The following is a 6,170-nucleotide window of genomic DNA, read 5'->3' as shown; positions in this document are numbered from 1 at the left end:
TTGTGCCAGTTTTTAAAGGGAATGCTTCCAGCTTTTGTCCATTCAGTATGATATTGGCTGTGGATTTGTCATAGATAGCTCTTATTATTTTGAGATATGTTCCATCAATACCTAGTTTATGGAGAGTTTTTAGCATGAAGGGATGTTGAATAATGTTGAGTAACTGAACACCAACATGGCTTCATCTCCAACAGTGAAATTGCTCATATGAAGGTCACCAGTAAGCTCAAAAGGTCCCATCTGCCTTCATTATTTGACCTCTCGGCAACTTTTAAAGTATCAGATCATGCTCTATGATCAAGACATTTTCCTTTCTCACTTCTTGATGACACCACATAAAACTAGTTTTCCTCCTTCTTCACAAACAAACTTTTTGGGTTTCTTTTTTTGTTTGAGACAGGGTCTCACCCTGTCACCCAGAAAATACATCCAAAATGATAGACTTGAATAGGAATAGTAATTAAAAGTCCAAGACTTCAGATCTGTCCGTAGACTCAAGCCTGGCATAGGTCACTTGCTAGCTGGGAGTCTAGGCAAGATATTTTATCTTTCTAATTCTGTTTCCTCATGAGCAAAATGTGGGCACTATAGTTATCAGTTGGTAAGGATTAAATGAGCTGGTACGGTCATAGCTTAGTCACATCACACAGTTCTCAGAATATTTTATTTTAGTTTAATGAATACGGGTCCTTAGTGTACAAAGATAAATTTATAGAATAAATAAATTTTCTAACTACAACTTCTCACCACCATATAGAGTTTTTAACCTCCATGAGGAATATGAGTTCAACATCTCTGTAACTCTTAATATAAAATATTGAACTGATGATACGGTTTGACTCTGTTTCCCAACCCAAATCTCATATAGAATTTTAATCCCCACCCTAACCCTAACAGTCATAACCCTATGCTATCTCTAACCTAACTGAAAATGATTAGAGCCTAACAGTTGACTGAATAAATGATGATTGATCCTAAAGGAATTAAGTAAATAATTCATTAGAGAATTATTAAATAATTAAGAATTAATATTCCACAAATACTCACTGTGTCTCAATGGTGCTCCTTGATGCTCCTAGGCTTTGGCTAACCACCCCCGCTTAAGCTTCGCAACCACCCCATGGAAGGTCCTAGTACCATCTCCATTTTACAGGTGAGACGTTTGAGAACCTGCCTAGGGTCACACACCTGGGCAGTATCAGGCCTAAATATGAGCAGGCACAGGTGGTCTCAGAAGAGACGCTGATGTCATAACAGTACAAGCAAAAGAAGGAGCAGAAGTGAGCATGGTGTGATGGCCAAACATGCCATGGGCTGACCCCACGTGGATCCAGCCCCACAGCTGGCCAGGATACACTTTCCCTGTCCTTACATGAAGTTTTCACTTCATCATAGGAAGAGCACAGAGCGCAGGGAGAGTGTTCAAACAGCACTGGTACGTACTAGGAACTAAAGACGTTGGCTATCACTGACTCACTGAAAAGCAATCAGACAAAATACTAGAAATAAACCACAGGGACAGCTGGCTTTCTCTTTAGGTGTCAGGCCTGCAAGTGTTTCCTTCGAAGTCTGTCCCCTCATTCTGCAAAACAGACATGAACTCAGGTGATGAGTCAGGGTGCAGGAGCAGTGTGGGGTCAGAGGAAGCCCCCAACCCCAGTCCCTGACGTGGGCTCCTTGCTGGTGGCTTCCCCATCCCTGGGGTCTGACCTTGTCCCCGTGTCAGGGCCCTGGCACCGGCACACCCACTCCACGCTCCAGTCTCCATCTGAGGAGGGAAAGGAACTGATCACGAGCTGGTCCCATGGCCATGGGATGATAGTACCTGGCAGCCAGTGGCTCTGAAACTGTCTCTGCTCCAGGAAAGTCCGAGGCTAAGGCCAGCGGCTCCCACGGTCCTTGGATTGTCTCTGGGGATTGTGGAGGCCCCTTTTCCTCACGTCCCTCTGCAAGCGATGAGATGGGAGGGGAGGCTTAGTGAGACTCCGTCCAGGTGCCAGTCTCCTTCCCAGCAAGCAAGAGCAGCCCTGCTGGCTGCAAAAGGCTGTTGCCACGGGGCCATCCAAATATTCTTGCTTTCTTCGCAGGTCTTTGGTCTGAACCAACAATCCATTACTACTAATCCAAGACACCCCAAATCCTGGTGCTTGGTTCACCTCTCAAATATACTCACTGAACCCTCCTCTTGCCACACGACGCCCTCGTCTCCAGCTCAGCTCCTGGCCCTGCCACACAGTGACCTCGGATTGCAAATGAGCAGCCACAGCTCCGCCTTCCAGCCGGGCTGGAGGTTTTGTTGTTTGGGGGTCGGGGGACTTGTCCTTCAGATGAGCTTGACAGCTGAGCAGGTGTGCAACCGGTTTGCCAGTCGCTGGTGGTGCCAAACACCCTTTTCCCGGGGCATGGAGCCCAGCTTCCATTCCTTTAGCACGGGAGTGCGCAGAGGCGGCTCTGACAGCTCATTCCACCGAGAGAGGGAGCGGGAGCCCAGCCGAGCCCCTGTGCGCACAGCAGGGATGGCACTCGGTGCACGGTGCCCTGGAGTCCGCAGCGAGTGCTCGGGGAGGCAGAGAGCGCTCGGCGTGGGCGGCACCCGCAGGCGCTGCCTCCCCAGGCTGCCCCCATACCCGGGCCCGCGCGGTGCCGGCGGGGCCATTTGCGCAGCCGCCCGCACACGACCCCTTGCTCCACCCGGACAAAGCGCCCAGGGCCATCCTGAGTCCCTGCAGGGTCAGGGCCTGCGGAATCGCGCGGCCTTTGCCCCACAAAACCACTGTGTGCTGGAAGAGCGCTTTGTCCGCTTTGCCTCGAAACTGGACCCGCACATCTGAGCCTGCGTTTCCGTTTCCCCGAGAGACCCCGGACTCCCTCCCCAAAGGACAGGAACGCAACGCACTGGCAGAGCTCGCTGATTGGATGGGGCAGAGAAGTGGGCGGAGTGAGCACTAGGAGATCCTGTCATTGGATAAGAAAGAGAAGTGGGCAGGGTGGGCACTGGTAGAGTCTCTACTGGTTGGATAGGAGCGAGAAGAGGGTGGGGCTAGCACTGAGATCCTGCAATTGGACGGGCATGAAGTAGGTGGGGTGAGCACTGAGGAGACCCTGCCAATTGGACAAGAGAGAGAAGTGGGCTGAGTAAGCATTGGTAAAGCCTGCTGATTGGACAAGAGACAGGAGTGGTAGGAGCAAGGACTGCGGAGAAGGCTGCTATTGGATGTTAGGGAAAAGAGGGTGGAACAAGAAGGTGGCGAGCTCTGCAGATTGGACAGGAGAGATAAGCAGGAGGAGCGAGCAATGAATGGAGCCAGCGGTGAAAAGAGCCCTGATAATTAGACAGGGGAGAGCAGTGGAACCAGAATACAGGTTACGGTCACGGTGACAGCCAGAAAGGAAATTCCAGCATGGATGCCGACCGCACCAACCCAAAACTATGACCCGAGTCCTAACCCACCCTAACCCGGCCAAAACCGAACACCAAACCCTGACTAAATGCGAAACGCTGACCCGGACCTGGACCCGGACCTAGTACGAACCCAAGCCTGAACCCTAATCCCTAACCCCTAACCCCTAATCCTGATCCTAGACCCTAACCCCGACCCTAAACCCTGACCCTGACCCTGAAGGGGGACATAGAGGAAAGAGATTGAGAGGTTTGCATATTCAATGACATACATTTTCTTCGTTAGTCGATGTTAGAAAGCAAAGGCTTTTATCTTGAGAAATTTCTGACCTAAAGAATGATGTACAATAAACTGTATTCAACAATTGATCGACATTTTCTAACAAGGTGGAATGAAAATATAAAGTGTGGGGATTGCTACTAGTCCTAATACACTAATCTGTGGTTAGGAAGGTTTATTTTTTTCCCTCCAAACCTAAGCAGTACATGTCTTAAATTACCTTCCAAAATGTACGACTCTTGGAGCCTCAGACGGGCTGGCGTTAGTCAATACTCCACGGCTGTTTGTTGGATGAGTGGACAACAGCATGGTCGACAGGTCCTGGTGCAAAATGTCTTGGGCTGCCTCAGTTTGAATCCTGCTTCTGCCATCGACCAGCCGTGTGATTCTGTAAAAGTATTTTAACCTCTCTGGGCCTTAGTTTCCCCATCTGTAACTTGAGGGCCTACCTCAAATGGGTTCCTGGTGAAGAGTAACAAGACTATATCCGGAGTAGGTTTCAGTTGCCTTTTCCTCCGTCTTTCCACCCTCCCCTCCTACCCTTCCAAATCTTTTTTTTTTTTCTTTTTTTTTTTTTTTTGACAAGGTCTCCCTCTGTTGCCCAGGCTGGAGTGCAGTGGCGTGATCTCGGCTCACTGCAATCCCCACTTTCCAGGCTCAAGCGATCCTCCTCCTCCTACCTCAGCCTCCTGAATAGCTGGGGCTACAGGTGTGTGCCACCACGCTAGGCTAATTGTCATTGTGTGTGTGTGTCTGTGTGTGTAGAGGCATGGTTTCTCCATGTTGACCAGGCTGGTCTCGAACTCCAGGCCTCAAGCAATTCTCCCACCTCGACCTCCAAAAGTGCTAGGACTTACAGGCGTGAGCCACCGCCCCCACCCCCTTCAAATCTATTAAAAGGTGAGAGTCTCGCCAAGGCAATGAGATCGCAATATGAAGTTTCCATTTACTTTGGATTATATGTCATTATAAATATTAACAAATAAGACTTAAAAAGGACACCTTCGGGTAGGTCAGACCAAAATACAAAACTTGTCTGTGGGACTGCAGTTTGAGGACAGTGTCTGCAGCCGTCACATGGCAGCAAAACGGGGTTAAGCAGTGCACGAGAGTCTGCGTCGACGACAGCCAGAGTCCATGCATCGGGAGGTTCACTCGGCTTGCGAAGGAACAACGGGCAGGGCATGCACGGCCCGGGCTCGGCGGGCGGACGAGCCGGGGCGCAGTTCCCCGCGCTCGCCACTAGAGGTCAGGAGGTGACCGCTTCGGGGCTGGAAGACGGGCCCGTCGGGGATTGGCGCAGGCGGCGGGCGGGGCGGCGGGCGGGGCGGGGCTGGAGGCAGCGCCTGGTTACTGACACCTGGAATGACTTTTTTTTTTTTTTGGCATCAGATTTCCTGTCTTTGTGGGGATGATGGACCCGAGTAAAGATGCCCATTCGGGGTCAAAGGCAGAGCCGCTTCTGCAGCTTCTCAAAGCGTTTTTTGTTTTTTTTTTTCTGAGAATGAGTCTTGCTCTGTCGCCCAGGCTGGAGTGCCGTGGCGCGATCTTGGCTCACTGCAGCCTTCACCTCCCGGGTTCAAGTGATTCTCGTGCCTCGGCCTCCCTGAGTAGCTGGGACTACAGGCGTGCGCCACCACACCCGGCTAATTTTTGTATTTTTAGTAGAGATGGGGTTTCGCCCTGTTGGCCAGGCGGGTTTCAAACTCCTGACCTCAGGTGATCCGCCAGCCTCGGCCTCCCAAAGTGCTGCAATTACAGGCGTGAGCCATCGTGCCTCAAAACGCTTTAACAGAAAGACAATCTGCACGGGATCTAAAAGGGTGCTGAGATCCTAGGGAAGGAAGGTTTCCAAACTTCCTGGGGAGTTCCTGCCCGAGTGCCTGTGCTGCCCCTGGGCTGGCTGGCCAGCAAGCCCGCCTCCCAGCCTGACTGTCCCCATCTTTCGGTCCCAGCCCCATTTGCACAGCCTGGGCAGTAGAGGGCCCTGGACTGGGGGGCTGGAGTTCTGGGTTCTTGTCCCAGCTGTGCTCCTTCAGGCCCCTCTCACCCACTGGGCCTCACATTCCCCATGTGCCTAATAAGGAAGTCATGGTAGGTGGGGGGTACAGCCTCTTCTCGCTCTGCCATTCACTTCTGTGTCTTCAGAGAGGCTGTCAAATCTCCTCTCTGAATGAGACCCCCAAAAAAGCAAAGCTAAGAAGATACCCAGAGCTTAACTAGACACCAGGCCTTTTAGAAAGAGACCACCTCTTACCTTAGGCCCTCAGAGGGTGCCCATTCTGTGTGGAGAAAAGAGGAGCCCTTGCCTCAGCCCCCAGAGGCTAGGGTGGGGTGGCTGAGTTTTGGGGCCAGGTTAGACACCTCTGGGGAAGCCTGAAGTAGCACGGATGGTTTCAAAGCCAGCGGATGAGGTGGCAGGACAGTGACAAGACCCCAGGTCTCCATCACGCACCTGAGCTTACTGAGCCTTCACCTGGTGTCTCTGCT

The sequence above is a fragment of the Gorilla gorilla genome, chromosome 8 (genome assembly GCF_029281585.2).
Source record: "Gorilla gorilla gorilla isolate KB3781 chromosome 8, NHGRI_mGorGor1-v2.1_pri, whole genome shotgun sequence".
NCBI classification, from domain to species: domain Eukaryota; kingdom Metazoa; phylum Chordata; class Mammalia; order Primates; family Hominidae; genus Gorilla; species Gorilla gorilla.
This window is presented reverse-complemented; position numbering follows the sequence as displayed.